Here is a 19,581-nt window from a genome sequence, read left to right as displayed (position 1 = left end):
CTGAACAGGCATATAGTCACATGATGTAGACATGATCACATGATATAGACAATTCAGTATTTGTGTACGGGTATATATCATATGTGCCAGATTATGGTGGCTTCATGTTGTTGTTGTCTATTGTTTCTTTGGGTAGTATATGCAGTTTTTTTATTTTATTCCATGGTCAATGCCCTGAAAACCCAACCTGCAGCTTCAGCTTCATATGACAATAACTAACACTGTTTAGTATATCATCATGACATTTCATTAGAAGAGTAGGAATGTGAGAGGAATAAGATAGTTGGAGAATACTAGAAGACTTGACTTGATGGATGCTTTGCCCATTTACCGATGGCTGCTTTAAATCCGGTTAGGTTAGTTCTGCTGGGTGGTTTCCTGCTCAGGGAGTGTACATTCATGTTTTCTGCTTATTCTGACTGATGCATTTCAGTAATAGCTGTAGACAGTAGTAGTGTTTATTCATCCATGTGTACAGTGACATAAATGGGGGATTTGAACTTTTTACTAGTATTTGTGACCCCAGCCATGTATCCTTAGTTATGTCTGTTCTACCTGTATACAGTTCAAGAATCCACAAACTTGTGCAAATGTTTCACATTGCTAAATTGCTTTGTTTTCATTCTTAGATTTAATGGGTCTGATTTATGAAAGCTCTCGAAGGCTGGAGAGAATACACTTTCATCAGTAAACCTGTGTGATCCAGCAAACTTGGAATGGATCTGGTCCAGGATTCAAAACATTTGCAAGTAAATAGCAAATGACTTTGAAGGAATCCATTCCAGGTTTGCTGGATCACTCGGCTAAAATGCTATTTGTTTATCATTCCTAGATTTTAATGGGTCTGAAATATGAAAGCCCTCCAAGGCTCCAACTTTCATCTGTGAACCTGGGTGATCCAGCAAACTTGGAATGGATCTGGTCCAGGATTCAAAACATTTGCAAGCAAATAGCAAATGACCTATGAGGTTTGCTGGATAACTCAGCTTTACTGATGAAAGTGTATCCTCTCCAGTCATGGAGAGCTTTAATAAATCAGACCCAATGTGTGTTGGTTTTGCAAGTATTTCATATCCAGCAGTTAATTAGAGCAAGAATTGGCTTTCAGTTAATAAGTCCGGCTGTATGGATTCCTTGTACCATGACATTATTCACAAAACTCAAAAAATCAATTAGAGAGCTGCTATTAAACACTAGAAGTTGTGACTTTGCTGCATTATTGTATGTGTATGCAGGGGAAGGTGGTGATGCCCACTTAGGCTTCTGAGATTTCATAAATTATGTTGAACTATGTTGAATTATGTAGTGGTGAAAAGCTGATACTGCAGTAGGGGGCACTAGGGAGGAGGTCAGTACTGCAGCCTGCTTTCACCTCCAGGGAACTTTTTTTAGCTCTAAGAAAAGTACTAAACAGTTAGGTTAAGTTTTCTGCATGATTGCAAAGTTTTCCTTTTTGATTGACTGGGGTGTACCTGTACAAATAGAACAACTTTAATCTGGGTGTTTGTAGATGTTTAATCTTTGTTTCTGTACAAACAAAGGGTGACCTTTATAATAACCATTGGAAGAGCTAATTCAATAGCTAAAGGTGGCAGAATGCTGTGTTAGAAAACCAATTTCCTGCACAATTACTGAGCTTATGGCCATCATAATAGTTACAGTAATCATTCAGTATTACCAATAGAAGCTGTTACAGTGTAGTGGCATCTGTCGCTGCAAATATCAGGCTTGTTCTGTGACTCCATTGTGATTGAGCTGCAGTGTTTGGAAAAGGATTTCTGTAGTTTCCATGAAGTTTTCTAACCCCTGGCCAACACATAGTAATAGTCATAGTAAGTCATAGTAACGCCTTCCTTCTCTTTGCCCTAATAGTCTCCTTCCCTACCTTTCTATTTGCATATGTTTTATTTTTACTGCTGATTGTTCTTTTTTTACACAAATGTTTTCATTTGTATGTATTTATTTATTTTTGTCTTGTAGTGTTTTAATAAAATCTACAACTTTTTCTAAAAAAAACTTTATATATTTTATATCATGTATAAATTATCTTGTTATGCTTTGTACCCCCAACATAGATGTAATTAATGTGGAGAATCACATAATAAAATAATACCAGTATATTGTATGTGACACATATACCAGGGAGATTCATCTGCAGTAAATAGGGAATGTAAGATTCACTACTTTCTTAAAATACCCCTCCTTTTTTTCAAACTTCTAATAGTAAAAATTAGGAAAAATAAAATTTCCTTATGATAAAAACAATTTGCCTTACAATAATAAAGAAATGATTTTGATTTGTTTGCCCCCACACAATATTATAATTACTAGGCCTGCACATGACTTCTACTCTTGAAGCGGTTGCAAGCCATAATGAATAATGGATAGATTGCTGATTCTGGTTTGCTTTGGTTCCAATTTTCAGTGGAATTAACCAGAGGTCCCCAAGCTGTTTATGTGCAGTTCACGTTGACTCTAAGGACGTGAATTCTTTAGACAGAAATTATTCATATTTTCTGGAGGGGGGGGGGGGGTGCGTATATTCAGTGTTATTACAATGCATAACATAAATTCATAGGAATAATACTTATAGGAATAATATAGATTTAGGGCCATTTTAGACTTTGCTGTTGACTGCTGCATTCTTAACCACGCTCCCAACTGTCTGTATTTAACTGAATGGTATCAGTTGGTAACCATTATGTGCAGGCAGTTACAGCAGATTGCATTATAGTTTATGAAAATGAGAAAGCTGTTTCTGGCAGCCAGTTTTCTTTTCTTCTCTGGACAAAGAACTGACCACAACCGCAAGGGCAATACATGCAAAAGTGTTAACCTGCATTGTGATCTGCCACTTCTGGGCACAGAGCAGCAGATTGTGAAATGAGCCCTAAGCTATGGTAACTGAAAACATAAAAATTAACACAATTTTTGTATAACCTTATTTTATTAGATAAAGCCCTCTAAAATTTTTTGGTTGCACTTTCCGCCCACACTTATGTAAGAAAAGTGTAGTGTTGAAAGTTGCGGAAAGCTTCAAATCTTTCTGTATCTTTTAGTGCCTATTTAGATGTTTACAATGTGCTAACTTAAAGAAATGCACATATCATGTGTGCTTTGTTGTGATATTATTTTTTTTTGCACTTCATAGATCTAAATGGGCTTATTGTACTTTTTTAGTCCATTTAACCAAAGATGTGGTTTGCAGGGTTCGTTTGTTCATATTGTATCAGTGAACAGCAGTAGTGCACATGTTCTATTGGTCAATTCATGGGCAAGTTACATGCAACTATGGAATAATGTGTGATACAAATTGTCTGCTCTTCTGAGGCTCTGGACTACTATTGGAATATTTAATTTGTTATGGCTGGGTACTGTGTTTGATGATTCTCTCCTGCATTATTGAAAGGATTCTCCATTTCCAGCTGTTTCCCCCAGAGAAGTCTTTCAATTGAGGATCCTCTGTGACCTTTTTTTACCCCAGCAGAGTAGCAGTTGGTAGTAGGATCTCCTGGGGGACGTCTTCTGTCCATGCTTTGCCATCATGTTTGAACCCTGGAAAAGGGGAGGGTCCTTTTTTTTAGGAAGAAAGATCATTGAGCTCATAACTGGAGGGGGCCTGAAGCTGCTTATTACTTTTAGCCCAGCGACAGATTATTATTTTTACAAAGATAATTACAATGCTTGTCAATCAAAACGGAGCGGTAATGAGAAGTCTCAGAAAACTATCATTACTTCTGGCCTGATCAATGGCATTCCTTTCTAGAAGTGATTCTAAAACAGAAGTATATGGGATTGAGGTTGGTGTTAATTTTGACAAACCCCATCAGACACAAACTTGTCATAAACTAATTAGAGTATAGTTGTATGCTAACTGTAATACATTTTATTATTAATAAACAGGATTTATATAGCACCAACAAATTACACAGCGCTGTACATTAAGTAGGGGTTGCAAATGACAGACAAATACAGACAGTGACACAGGAGGTGGGGGACGTAACACACAATAGGAGGGGAGGTATGTAGTTGTAGGAAGTAGTGAGGGTTTTGGGGGACAGAAGAAAATTGGTAGGCAAGTTTAAAAAGATGGGTTTTGAGTGCTCTTTTTTTGAGAATTGGGGCACCTCTAGAAAAGTCTTGGAGCTGTGTGTGTGATGAGGTTATGAGTGAGGAAGTCATTAGTAGGTCCTTGGAGGAGTGAAGGGAGTGACTAGGGAAGTATTTTTCTACCAGGTCAGAAAGGTAAGTGGGACAAGAACTGTGGAGGGATTTGAAGTCAAAGCACAGGAGCTTGAATTGGATTCTAAGGTGAAATGGAAGCCAATGAAGAGGGCTACAAAGAGATGCATGCTAGTATTGTTTGCTTATTTTATATGCCTTGTCCAGCTAGGAACCCTTCAGTAGTGCTGCTTCTTGGGTGATCTGTCAAAGTTGTGGATAACCCTACAGAAAAACCTTTTAGGCTGCAGGTATTGATTCCTGACATGTGCTAGTGCAGACCTTTTTCCTAGGCTGAGATGATGTCATCAGTCTGCTGCAGACAGCGGGAAGCATTCCAAAGTCACCTCTCCCACAGTAATCAGAAAGAAATATTGGCACTGGGACTTGCCTGGGACTTACACTTTAGGGTGAGATTGTGTCACCCTAAAGTGTGTAAAGTTTAGAAAGTAAATTCTAAACTGATAGTATCTAAACAAAGATGGCAAGACTCATGGCATCCCTCTAAAAAAAAGTTTTACCTTTTTCAGAACTCTTATATATTATTTATTCATTTTTGTTTTACTAATTCAAGTCCCATGCAGATAATATATTAATTCTCATTGGAAACTGCTGTTAGCTATCGTTGGAACATTAGTAGGAAAGAGCTGTTCTATGCAGAGAGGATTTTGGTCCCCTGAGACAAACATTTTCGACTGTTGTGGGTGATGAAAATCTCAAGTCTGTACACAGCTTTAAGCAAGGTAAAAATGTGCCTCCAGCTTGTTACAACTTATTTAAAGACATTAATATTTAAAATACATCTTAGAATCTGCTGATGGTGCTAAATCTCAGAACCATGTTTCTGTGCAAATGTGAAACCTTTGATTTGTATGTAACCAGGGCGCAGCTGGGCTTTGTGTTTTCTTATAAAAGTTTTACATACCAGTACATTAAGACCTAAATGTGAGTTTATCACAGTGTCCCTAACAACAACACCCTGATTCTTAGACAGGAGTTATGTAGTGTGTATGCATGTATAGATGTCAGGTAAATAGGAAAGATTGACATTTTAATGCTTTGTATTTCCTATGTTTGTATGTTTATCTATTTCCTTCCAGAGCTTTGCTAAAAAGTTTGTTGTTTAGGCTAGGTCCACACGGACGTTTGTAAAAACACATGTAAACGTTCCTACTGCGTTTATATACACTTTTATTAGCGGTTTAAAGCCTGCCTTTAAAACGCTGGAAAACGTCTATGCTGCATTTTCCAGCGGTTTCCCGTGTTTTTAATGCGTTTACGTTTCAAGTGCTTATAAACGTGGGGGGAAACGTGGGAAAACGCACTATTCAAATCAATAGAAGCATTTTCACATGTTTTTTGGCGTTTTTTCAGTGTTAACCCCACGCTTTAATTTTTTAAACATTGCAAGCAGCGTTATAGATAATGCTCATAAACGTGCCTCAAGGAAAACTCCTGGTGTTGATTAGCCTATTGGAATGCATGGGGATTTCAAACATGGGCTTTTATAGCCTCAGGTTAAACGCTGGGGAAAACGTCCATGTAGACTAAGCCTTACAGAGCTAAATGCCAAATTATGAGAACCAGCTTGAACCCCCAAACCCTATCTATGTATGGAATTCTATGTTGTTTTTAATTAGGAAAAGATCTTCTCCAAGAAAAAAAACTTCTGCTGTGCTCTTTAAAAATCCAAAGTGCTGTAAAAAAAAAAGTAGTTTCAATGGCACTCTGTAATAAATATAAATGTAGGAGGATTTTGTATAAATATTAAAACATTGGTTTAAAAAAATGTAAAGTAAACAATTCAGTGAGCTCTAAACTTTTAACACCTGGCATAAACACTTATTCCTAACCACCACACCTAACTTTGTAGTTTACACAGGATTTACCTTTCACTCCCAGAAACTTTATGGAGTGGTGTGGAAAGGTAAATCGAAGCTCCCATGTAGTGAAGTTTTATTTTGCCCTAGTTGACGTTAACCCTAATAGTTAAAATAAAAAACCCAACTCTCACCCTAAAGAGACCTAATGCTACAATAATCTCTACCACTAAACAACTCTTTTCAGCAGCCTTGCTCCCTTCTGTAACAGGAATCTCACTGTGCCCCCATGAAAAATTTGCAGTGCGGATTTATTTTAGCTCCCTAAGGCTGAAGAGGATACACTTTCATCAGTGAAGCTGGATGATCCAGCAAACCTGGAGTGAATTTGGTCCAGGATTCTAAACATTTGCTAGCAAATAGCAAATGACTTTGAAGAAATCCAATCCAGGTTTGCTGTATATTGATGGATGCTTTGCCCATTTTCCGATGGCAGCTTTAAATCCTGTTAGGTTAGTTCTGCTGGGTGGTTTCCTGCTCAGGGAGTGTACGTTCATGTTTTCTGCTTATTTTGAATTATGCATTTCAGTAATAGCGGTAGACAGTAGTAGTGTTTATTCCTCCATGTGTACAGTGACATAAATGGGGGATTTGAACTTTTTACTAGTATTTGTACCCCAGCCATGTATCCTTAGTTATGTCTGTTATACCAGTATACAGTTCAAGAATCCACAAACTTGTGCAAATGTTTCACATTGCTAAATTGCTTTTTTTTCATTCTTATATTTAATGGGTCTGATTTATGAAAGCTCTCCAAGGCTAGAGAGGATACACTTTCATCAGTGAACCTGTGTGATCCAGCAAACTTAGAATGGATCTGGTCCAGGATTCAAAACATTTGCAAGTAAATAGCAAATGACTTTGAAGGAATCCATTCCAGGTTTGCTGGATCACTCAGCGTCACTGATGAAAATGTATCCTTTCCAGCCTTGGAGAACTTTAATAAATCAGGGCCAATGCCTCTAAAAGTAATGCTGCGTACACACTTGCAATTTTTGTCGTTGGAAAGGATATTTCACGATCCTTTCCAATGACAGGGGACTGCACGATGCATGAACGGTGCTGTACATACAGCACCGTTCATGCTCTATGGAGAGGGGAGGGGGAGAGCGACGGAGCGGCACCCTGCTGCGCGCTCCCCCCCTTCCCTTTCATTAGGATCGGCTGTCGTCCATCGTCCGTGGATCCGGCAGGTCGGTCGTCCGGACGATGGACGACACCGACTGTACACACGGCAGATTTTCGCCCGATAATTGGCCGATGCCGATTATCGGGCGATAAAAATCTGACGTGTGTACGTAGCTTAACTGCTTTGACAGATCATCTATATTGAACTTTTTACTAATCCATTTGTTTTGGACAGATGGTTTTGGCAAAAAAAGTTTTGGCTCTAAAGAGACTGTTTTACAAGTAGGTGGACGAATTTCTGCAGGCATGACATGTAGTGACCTAGAGGCATATCTACATTCGCTTCTCAAAGCTTGTGATTATGGCAGAATGTCAAGCTGTTCTGCCACAGCTTTACCTTTCAGAAGGAAAAGAGATTGAGCAGTGATAAATGCCTCTAGGTGCTTATACTTTATATCTACAGCATTTTGTACTATTTTCCCCTAATAATCTGTTTACTTATCTTATAACAGAAATAAATATTTTTCATGAATCTTACTGTATATGATGATTCAAACATTTCAGATTCTGCTTTCCTCCCTTCTGTTGGCTTATGACATTTTTGTATCGGTGTCAGTATCTGGGTTGTTAATACCGGGACTATTGGCTTTAACAGCTGTCAGCAGTTGTCTCCAGACCTCCATTCATCTATATGATGGATGAAGATTTCTCCTGAACACACAGAACGTTGGCATATCTCTTCACATCTTTGAAACAGCAATGGAGTTGTATGAGTCTTTTTATCTGCTGAAGTGTGGACCTGTGTCATTGTGCGATGTGTCCTGCAGGAACCTGCTTTCGTCAAAGAGATGAGTGGAGCTCTGTAGTCATCCACTGACAGCTGTCAAAGCCGATGAAGGAGTGTAGTTGTAAAGTTCATGGATCTTCATGCAAGTGTCAGGACACTAACGTTATCCCCGTTTTAATTTAGGTATACAGTATATTCAGTAAACACTGCAAGAGACATCTTAAACAGTCTAATGCCAGTAGAAGAATTCATCGTCTTCTCTGATCTTGGACTTTCAAGTCCACCGCTCATTGCCTCATGGTTGCTCACTGAGACCACCTTTCATTGGATAAGATAGTACTAGTAGAGGGGCAAAAAGAGGCAGCCCCAAACACAACTTACAGTATGGAGGTAAGTATTTGCATATTAGATGATTAATTGGATGCCCCATGGTATGCGACAGTTTATGTTAAATTTAATGTATGTTATAAGTAAAAAGTTTAGTGCAAAGAGAGGCTCAAACAAAGTTCCCAATTCAGACTAAATGAACAAGCCATGCACATTAGGACTGATTTAATAAGACTTTCCAATAATAGACAATGATAGGTCAACCTGGGTGATTAAGTAAACCTAAAATGGATCTGGTCCAGGATTAAAAACATTTGCCACCTAACAGCAAAGATTTTTAAGAAATTCATTCCAGGTTGATTTTTTTTTAAAGACTTTACCCTACTGCATGGTATCCGCTGTGAATACTAATTTTCCATGAACAGTGACCTTGTATACTTGAATCTTCTTTATGAGGTTTTGCTGTATACGTCTTTGTGATATCCACATTTCAGATGTAATAGAAGTTTGTTTCCTGGCATAGCATCCATATACCTTGCGTATGTTCTTGGTAAGTTTGACATAAATATGCTGCCCATCTTGGCGTGTCTTTTCATATCCTTGTCAATGCTACACTTGAGTGAATCTAACCTTCTGTGTCTATTTCCTGCATGCACTGCTGGCACTTTGTTCTGTAGATAGATGGGTCATTGCAGTGCTAGCTTTATCTGTGCTTAGCAGCAGGCGCAGTAGTTACAGCTTTTAGGTTGAATAGACTTTTAATGCTACTATTGATTTTTGTACCATTCTGTACAGTGAATAATTCAAAAGTTGTCTCTGTATAAATTTATCAGCTCTCTTGATCTGTTCTATGAAAACATTTCTTTGGAGTGTGTCTGCTGCATAATTGTTTTGTTGAATAAAACTTAAAATCATAAAGTTATTTTCTAGCTTGGAGTATTAATCAGTGAAATATATATTGTTTTTAGGTTACCTACTTTGCCCTTGCCATTTTAAAAATTCCTGATTTTCAAAAACCACTAAACCCAACATTTGGATGAAATCCTCTAAGCAGAGTTGACTTTTATCAATTTTGGGGACTCCAAAAAAAACCCAAAAAATATCTCTCCACCTGCTTCTCAATCACTAGGGAATTTTGGATATTCATTTTCTTACTTTGGGGGTTATCCCTTTTTTTTAATAGAAAAACCTTCTTAATAGCCATGATAGACAATTATTTAAAGCTTGGAATTTAAGTTGGATGAGTGCTCTCTTCAATATTAGCCAAAGTCTATAAATATTAGTTTCAGCTGAAAGGCATTCAAAATAAGAAATAATATTAATGAACTCTTTCACAAGCAATTTGCTATTTACTCCTTACAACCAAATGGTAAATATCTAACCAGTTGGCTGAGAGTTCAGATCAGGAAAAGTCTAAATGCATTATGGAACATGAACTTGTCTTCTCTACTCCCTACCTATTTCATACCTTCTTACCTTTGACATGAAAATAAATTGGTGACTGTTGGAATTAACGTCACATGTTCAATCATCTCTTACTAGGAGACAAAAGGCCACGTCCTCAACTCCAATTCCTAAAGGTCACATTCAGGAAAAATTGTGGTATCCATTCATTACTTAATTTATGGCTGTCTATTGTAGAAATACTAAAAATGTGTGCAGATCCTGGCCTGCATGGACCAGATTTAGGGTTTCCTTCATTAGACTATTAAAGGTTCATTACATACATTTTCCTTACTTTTAGGAATATCTTTTTGGTAGAAAATATCATTGAGATCTTAGTTACAGTCGAACTCTGACCTGGGTGTCATTCAACCTGAAAGACTGAGGAATCTTCTTTACCGCGATCTACGCTTTACTATTTCTATGGGGAAAGGAATTAAACTAGTTACTACTTGGGCACCATGTATATTACTATTAATAACAGTATTTATATAGCGCCAACATACTGTGCAGCACTGTACATTAAATAGACATGGCAAATGACAGACAGAAAGACAATGGGCCTGATTTAGTAAATCTCTCCAAGGTAGGAGAAAATACACTTTCGTCAGTGAAGCTGGGTGATCCAGCAAACCTGTAATGGATTTCTTCAAAGTCATTTTCTATTTGCAAATGTTTTCAGTCCCGGACCTGATGCATTCCAGGTTTGCAGGATCACCAAGCTTTACTGATGAAAGTGTATCTTCTCCCGTCTTGGAAAGCCTTAATAAATTGGGCCCAACGACACAGGAGGAGCAGAGGTATACTTCTCAGTGTTGTGGGGGAGAATACTGGTTCCAAAAAAGGTGGAAATAGTTGCCATTGTCAACCTTTCCCTCGTTACTGTTCTAACTGCTAAGTGTTGGGTTTGTTATCACATTACTGACTTTCCATAGTCCCCATCCCATCTTCCAGTGATGCCAATGAACTGATTTTACCATCTTATGTGATTGACTTCAATGCTTTAAATGTAAAAAGCTGAAACTGCTGACATAAATACAAATTAGTCATAAGCTTTCACTTGTAAAACATATAGTTTATTATTACGGGTAGATCTAAACTGCACATATAAACAAAGCCACTTCAGGTAAATTATTATATTCAAGTAGACATAATTTCATGATGTATAACAACATCCAACAGTGGCTTCACTTCCTAATAACTGTGAAGATCCTTTGTAAGAGCCATGAGTTAAACTAATGATTAAAGCTGCTGTGACATTTAATCATATTGGTAATATATACTTTGTTCTGGTTACACTTGTCTTCTAAACCTTTACTTTCAAAATAGTATGGGTGTTGTTTTTAAATGGGTACTCCCTGCTGTTTAAGCATGACAGCATTTACATAAAAGATATTTTACAATGATACTGTATATTTCTACATCACCGTTGCTCCTGAATATTGTTGCTTTGGTGGAGACAGTTTTCTCTGTGCTTTGTTTTATCCATTTTGTCAGTAGATGCTATTTCTGATCCTTGCATCTGGCATCCAGCCCTCCCTGGCAACACCTGCATGATGCCACTAGCAGTTACGCACGGCATGAAGCATCAATATGGACATGGCCGCTGTTAACAGAAAGGTCAAATGGTATTTTCAGATTCATGAACATCTTACTTTAAGCTCATTAGTGCTAATTACATGTGTTCTGGGACCAGTATAAGCAAGATCCATTGTCCTCTTGCAGTAAGAACTAAATTGCTGGAGGCTCAATTACAGTGGGGAACTTCATGGTAATTGTGATAATTCTGTCATCTTAGGGTTGTAGGATGTCAGTACATTTATTTAATTGGGGGGTCTATTTATAAAGCAGTGAATCTGGCATTCACTGAAACATTCCCCAGTAGAAAATCAATTAGTTCCATTAAAATGTTAGATTGTTTGGGAATGTTTTAGTAAATGTTAGATTCACTGCTTTATAAATAAGCCCCTTAAAAGTGAAAAGTGTGCTTATATTCAATGTTCAATACTTCCTAATTTATCTATAATATATAAATTACATTGTATGGAAATCGGGGCAGTATTTAAAGGAATTCAACAAATAATGCTGACAGAGGAATAGGTAGAGGATGGTTCTGTGCTGGGATTCAGAAAGCTGCTGTCGGTATAGGGCCTTCCTGCTGGCTTCCTTTAAACAAGTACATTGTGAATTTAAAGCCATACGTTCCAGTGTAAGGAGCAGTAGATACTAACATAGAAAGAATTTATGTTCTCTGAATTTGTCCTGTCAGTCTAGTGCCCACAGGCCATTTTCCCATGGACTCGGCGTTGTGGAAGGTCTTGGTGCCCAATAGCACTGAATATATTTGTTAGGACACAGGCTTCACATTCCAGCAATCTTAATCAACTTGTATACTTAACAGTCCTAGTCGGCTTCAAGTGTCCTTTTTTGTCGATTCACATTTAATTTCTTATCTTGTGGTTGCACCATGGTGTCCAAATACCGTGTCACCTCTGTCAGCTGTATTTGCTAAATTTTGCTGTATCAAAACATTTTTTTTTTTTTTTTTTTTTTTTCTGCAAGTAATGCAAACCCCCCCCCCCCCCAACCCCCCCCCCCCCCCCGCAGAAGAGTTGGATGTGTGTCAGCTCCTGACTAGTGGGGAAGTTTATATTATGGTTTTAGTTTTATATCATGGGCAGGCACTAAAGAGACCCCATTGGTGGGTGCATACCAGGTTCTACTCCTTATGCCAGAGTGAAATGGACCAGTCATCATCATGGGCATGGCTGATAATGCCCTGTTTTCATTATTTGGACTGCATTCTTGGTCACTGTGGGGGCCAATAATACCATTTATGAAATCTATTTCTTTAAGCTAAGGTGACCGTTAAGATGCAAATTGGTTTGTTTGCAAAACAGAAAAGCAACAAAGAGGAATTTTTCAGCTGCAGTAGAATCATAAAAACGAAATGCATTTTTTTTTTATCATAGGTTGTTTTTAAATAATGGTGTAATGAATGAACCAGTATAAATGCCTGCATGATTGGTGTGTGACCATCTGTATCAGGTATATGAATATGTGCTGTGTATTTTAAAATATAATCATTTTGATGTAAATCTAATATCATTTAGTATACATCTACTTTCTCCTTTGTCCCTTAAATGTTTTCTTTTCTTGGATTTTTAAATGTAAATAGGTCCCATGTTACAATCTTTTCGTTAAAAGCTTTGTAGAATCTAATTTGGTTTTAGTTAGGCAGTCTCCCATGCTACGTTGTTGGGAAATCTAAAAGGGGTTGTGTGAGGTGTGGACAGACAGATGGAACATTCGTGCTGTCTTTTTTTAACCAGGATCAACAGAAGATTAAATGATAACTGTAAATAGTTTCATACCTGCTAACACAGCGGCATAAGTATTTACATTTTTTCTTAAATATTTCCAGTAAATATTGGTTAATTTTGGAATTCATACCAGCTTTCACATAAGAATTATGCTACGTACAGCTGTCATCTTAATTTGACATGTAATATGTTTAAATTTAATTTAGAAAAAATAACCATTTATTTGGGTTAAAAACATGTTTCCAGGGTCCCCATGCACTCACCACATGCAGAAAAAAAATCATAAGTAGCTACTCTACATCAAGCAATAGATGACCCAATAATCCACAAACGGTAGGAGCATACCCAGTTATAAGTGTGTAGGAGTTTTTGAAGGTGGTTGAGGATCATTGCTAGGTTCAAGTCAAAAGAACAGACTTTACTTTTCTATTTTGTTGAATACAAAGAGTTTTTTTTTCAGGAGTATGGGTGGGTTCCTAGGTAGATTGGCATTACTCTTCTTCTGTGTCCCATCTGCTTAAGACTGTTTTAGGCAGTGAATAATGGAGCATGCCTAAATGGTTCATTGAAATCTTCTGCGCACAAAAGTTCTGAACAGAGACAGATTCTAGATGACAGAAAGTAAATAAGTATCAGCCTTCATTTTGCAGTGCCTGTGTATATCATGAATGTATAACCCATTGGGTTCAATAAATCTTTCAGGCAACTTTTAGAAATACTCTGTGTAGTTTTGCTTTAATTATCTGAGGAACATCTGCACAGTACAGCCAGGAACATGAGCCTAAAAGGTGCGAGCTGTGGGATGATGTGCCTGCAGATGATGATAGTTCAACCACAATTAGAGGAACTTTGGGCCTGGGCTGTAAACTTGTAGAATGTCTATATTACGTACTTTAAAATTTCCAAATCATGTGTCTGTAGTTTAGAATTCTGACAGCGGTTTAGGGATTTAGAGTTTTGTAGTGGTAAAAGGAAACATTAGATGTCAGACAAGTATACTAATGATTAAGGTCTCACTGCTTTTATCTCATCAAAATTGTGTGGGCTCACACATGATCTGTCCTATGACAGCTTTAGGCAGTTTAAACACCAATTGACAATGCAGTGCAGTATATGCCAGAATATTCTTCTCACTTGTTGTTGTGTGAATTCTGAATTAGGATTAGGATGGTTAGGATGATAAATGATTGTGGATAATGAAACAAACACTGTATTTAGCACCTTCTACTGTTTGTCTAGTAATATAAAACATTGACTTTAACTAGTAGTCTATTGATTCCCTTTGTTACCTTATGTAAACTTTCCATTAGGTGTTCATATAGCAGATATAATTATAATGCAAGCTGTATTTTACATTGGGGTCACAACAGGTGATATTTATTAAAGGAGGTATAATGATGGTAATTTTATTAGCTGTAAAAAATAAAGTCAGAGCATGGATCAACTTGTTGCTCTGGTCAGGATTTATGTTTGCCAGCCCTTGGATTTATTATTTTATTTTGACTGTATTTTTTGCAAAGGATGATCAGAAAGTAAACTGTCAGGTCAAACTTGGGCCAACATACACCCCTGTCAGGATCAATAAATTCAGATTAAATCCAGACCCAGTATCTATTGCTGCAAGACTGGATCCCATCTATCTAGCTGGAAGGCTTCCTAACCAAGCTTTTTCTGGAATATATTTCATGGGGCTCTCCTTGTAAAACAGGAAATCTAACATTCTCTCAAACAATCCCATATGTGAATAAATTACTGACATTGGAACACATTGGCCTTGAAGATTCCAACGAGAAAAAGTTTGAGGGAATGTCTGATTCCCTGTTTTATATATGGAGTCCACAGATGAATTAACAAACTTTAAAGGAACAGTCAATCTGCATGGAGTTTGCAGGTTCTCCTATGGTGCTGAAGGACCAAGATCATTGAGTGATGTATATTGTCTAGCCTTGGCTGGCTATGAAAATTTTTAAATGCAGATATCACCTTTTTATTTGGATATATTTAATAGTATTACAAGTACATGGTTTAGTAAAAGGCCTAAAATCCTTGCTCCATTTTGGATAGCCTATGCCTAAACCCATATACCCTAGAGATGCTGGGGGAGGGGGTTGGGTTAGGCACAAGGTGTAGAGAGAAGAGAGAAGGTGTACTGGGGAAAATCTGGCAGCCTTGTCTTGGTGAGCCCTAACAAGCACAGAATATCGGTATGCAATTTAGATAAATGGTTATTTTATGCTTTTTATCTATATGATTCATTATATCACTATCTATATTATCCATTAGTTTTAGTTCTGGGTTGTACAGAAGGTTACTGTGATGCAATGGAACCTTTGCATATCTGTGCTTGTTATCTTAAATTAGGGAATCAACCCCTTGCATTTGTGGTCAGATTGATGGCATGCAAAGGAATGAAGCTAAATATACATGTAGGCCAATGATTTGACTAACAAAACTGCCTTTACTTTTATTGCTAAAGGCACGCACTACTTACTGTGTCATCAGAGCATCTTGTAAACTTTGAATGTTGTATTGGTCTTAATCCAGTACACTGAACATCACCTTTTTGACTCTCATTGTCTTTCAGTATGTTCTTTGAATCACCTAAATTTAAAAATGAATTTTGTTTATCGAGGTGATACAGAGATATGTGCATTTTTCAAAACACTTGCTAAATAAAAAATGTTCAAAGGCAACCTGGCCATGTACACACACGTTAGGCTTAACAACTATTCAACTATAAACTATTAATAGCACATGCTTCCATATATATTTCTAGCAATTTCAATTTTCCCTTTGAAAGCAAAAATGATCAAATGGATTAGAACTACCTACCACCACCCCTACTATATAAATACTTTTAAACAGTACAGACATACTTTAAAGAGAAATACAGGCATTCACTGCTGACCTTCCAAAAATTATAGCTTTATGCAAAAATTTTGAGTCATTGAGGTTTATTTACTAACCTAGCTATGTGAACAGAAATTTTAATAAACAGTGTTGTCAGAGTTAAATCAGAATACCTTTCCTACATGTTTTGGTTAATTGAAGAAAGGGGTCAGTGTGACAACCAGACCACCTTGCAGTAGGAGATGTACTCAATGCCAACCTCAAGCTTTTAAAGGAAATCTTTCTTGCTAGAAAACCAGACACAAAGTGTAGCTAAAAAGATGTAGTTACCTGCATGCTGAATTGTAATCAAAACAGCAAGAATAGCTACTTTATGTTTGATTTAGCTCTGAGCCAGCATTGCACAGCATTACAAGAACTGCTGGAGCTATTAAGAGCTTTAATCAAGTGTACAATCATTATACCAGTATGATAACTTTTTTTTTGTTATAGATTTTATTTTCTTATTTATGTGAGAAGGAAAGGGAAATTCTATTGTGGAGTAATACAGAAATAATAACAGAAATACAAATTATGCAATAAAAATATAACCAAAATTCCAATGCAGCAAACAGATTCCACTTCCCCAATGTACAAACATTTTAAACTTAGATTGCCATCAATAATGTAGTCATACATGGAGGATGAGCTCTTCAAAATGTGAATAACGCTGGTCTTACTGTGAAGTCACAGGCCGAGTTTTCAGAACACATAAAAAATGGTTTTAGACTACTCATTGACTTTCCAAAACAGGTTGGAAACACTTTTTTTAGTCTTTGTGAAAAGAAAGGTAAATGAAACAGCGTGAGACAAAATGATCCTCCACCTACTACAAGAAATGCCTACTTACACACTTGCAGCCTGGAGGGCTGGAATACCTGAACTTAGGAGTTTGAATGAGCTTACCATATCCAAAATAACGGAGAAATCCAACAGAAAGGAAGGAGGAACAGAAATCTCAGGTCCCAGTATGGACCAAGCACCTCATAGCGACCTGCAGAACCTCCCATTTTTTATTCACTTTAGGCTATCTTAAGCAGGATCAACCAGACCACCTCTAAGTAAGACATTGCAGTCCATGACAAGAGAAAAATAGGGTTCCTTATAAATAAAGCCAGGACCTGCCTAATGTCTGGGAGCTAATCCAGCTCACAGACCTCAAATGGGACTCTCACTGAGTAGTAGTATACGCAGTAGCAGTAAGTAAGTAAGTAAGTTGCACTCCCTCAAAATCCACTTGTCTTTTTTTACCAGGCCACCACCATAACGAGCATGGGTGTAGTCAACTCCAATTGTTCAACTGTCCATTCCAAAGTCCTCAGCGATACTAAGTGTATATTATTCCTTTGTAAGAAATTGTCTCTTTCTAGTTGTGAAACTGTCAGTTCCAGGTCATATGTTTGTACTTCCAAGCCATGGGTCTTTTCAGCAACCTTGGTATGATGGGCCACATTCAGCCAATCAAGGCCCCCGATGTAGTAGGCAATTCCTGTATGAAGGTCCTCAAATCCCACCACTTCCCAGTGTTATTCATGGAAGGGAATATTGATGTGCAGATAGGAGCAGTATAAATGGTGCCACTTACTGGCTTGAGAATGCCAACCAGGCGAGTCTGGTAAAGAGAAGCAAGAGGGTTCCCACTCACAGCCTGCGGGTACTAAGCGGCCTGATGTAGTCTGATGTAGAAATAAGATTTAATTTTATTGTGATGTTAATTGTCTAGATGGCCTATTTAAACTATTTTCCAGGCAAGCTAAAGGTGGCTTCCCTTGGGGGACATTGTAATTATTTTTATCCAGTTTTATTTAAGTGGCAGAATCGCTTCTTTTGGAGTATGTAGTTTGAGCTAATCACAAAGCTTGGTAAATACTTGCGTATGAACTTTTTTTAAAGTTCATTGCCTGTTTTCTTGCTACTTGTTTGTTTCTTTTTAATTCTCATCTGTGTTTTTTTTTTCTCACACTTTGTACATGGCTATATTGTTTAATTTTTAGATCTTTAGGAGATTTGTTAACTTAATTCAGTTACTCATGATGGTGCAGCAGGTCACATGTGATCATTAGGAGGAGTATGACAAGAATTATTAAGAGAATTCTCTCATTTTGGATCTGCACAATGAGAGCCTTAGCAGTTAGTTTTGTTGTGTTTCTCTGGAACAAGAAATTAAATTATCTGCACTTAGTTTTCAGTGACAGGCAATGGAACATCATCTGTACTAGTGGTTCGTAGTGAGATCTCCCAGCCAAACCAAAGCTTGAAAAGCATGCCACCACATCATTACCTATATTATATTGTAGTATTGTTCATTAATTACCTGAACTAATATCTCAGCTCTCCCTGGTAGTGTGACTTTTTTGATTTTTTCCTAAAAAACATTGCAAATAGGCTATACCTTGAAATTGAGGACATTTGGGAGCTCACTGCAAAGGCATAGCCATTACTGAACATTTCCAACACCAAGAAGAAAGGAGGCAGCTGCTTTTGGTAATATAAGTAAGTAGTTAGGTAGTGTGTTTCGGGATTCTTTAATGTTTGGAGGCTTGGGAGGGTGAGTTTTTGTATTTTTTAATAAATGTGATCTTGTCCTTTAAATAATCAGTGACCACTCCCAACCTTGGGTGCTTTAGTAATTCAGTGATCAGTCTCCACATTATATATATTAACTCCGTGATCGGTTTCTGACATTCACTCTACTTTTAATCACCCCAGAGTATGTGCATTAGCCTCATATGACTATTTTATGCATAATCTAATTTAACTCATTGGTTATTATCCAGAGTATGTGTATTAACCCTTCATGCATCTTTGCCTCAAAGCCAGGTAGTCCTTCTATTACTCTTTATTTAACTGTACTACCTCTCATATTGCTCCCTTAAGATGCAAATGTATTGGTTAGTGAACAGGCTGGTGGTAAGGGGCAACATTAGAATCTGCATTGCTAAAGCAGAAAATATATCAGTATTTTATATAGGTAAATATAATATTAAATTAGAAAATATATGCAATATAACTTGCTGTACATGAAATAGATATCTGTAAATCAAAAAGCTGGCATTACAATAATAGTATCAATAATATATAATTCAGAATTCTCTAATTCTTCACATTGGTCCTCCCCATAAATCACACAGGACTCATGAACTTTTACAATACATAATTTCTACACATAATTTCTAATTTAAAATTTCTAATACAAAAAAAGCATACATAACCCAAGTTGTTTTGGTGTCTGCTGCTGTTTTGTTCTGTTATAATTTCTTACCTACTATGAACTTTCACAGATGTACAAAATAATACCTTGCGTGGCATTCCTCAGTGTTTACAGCTCTGCATTTCCGTACTGCTCTGCGCTGGCATATAAACAGAATTGCTTTTAACACAGATATTCATATTGATTACAGATGCTTTTATTCATCCTGAACAATGGCAGATAAATTGTAAAGTGCCATCGTAATGGAAGCTTTAATGTCAAGGGAAATCATTAAACTACAAAATGTTCTTTTTTTAATCCAAGCATTTTTCCCCTCAAGGTGCCACAAGAATGTGATTACTGTAGGATATAAAGAAATAGGCAGAGGATTAG

The 19,581-nt window shown here is 37.2% G+C and overlaps 1 protein-coding gene and 1 long non-coding RNA gene across 2 annotated transcripts in view; one reads left to right on the top strand and one right to left on the bottom strand.

Moving 5' to 3' along the window:
- TTC39C (tetratricopeptide repeat domain 39C) overlaps window positions 1-19,581 on the top strand; it is a 61,212-nt gene that overhangs the window by 9,309 nt on the left and 32,322 nt on the right. The gene's annotated exons all lie outside the window — the stretch shown is intronic.
- Window positions 10,841-19,406, bottom strand: LOC140330834 (uncharacterized). Its single transcript, XR_011920805.1, has 3 exons — window positions 19,261-19,406; window positions 15,601-15,710; window positions 10,841-11,392 (listed from the first exon to the last, which is right to left on the bottom strand). It is a non-coding gene; the product is annotated as an uncharacterized lncRNA (long non-coding RNA).

This window comes from Pyxicephalus adspersus, chromosome 5 (genome assembly GCF_032062135.1).
Source record: "Pyxicephalus adspersus chromosome 5, UCB_Pads_2.0, whole genome shotgun sequence".
Lineage (NCBI taxonomy): Eukaryota > Metazoa > Chordata > Amphibia > Anura > Pyxicephalidae > Pyxicephalus > Pyxicephalus adspersus.
The sequence above is the reverse complement of the archived record's forward strand: the minus strand, read 5'-3'. Positions and strand labels throughout refer to the sequence as shown.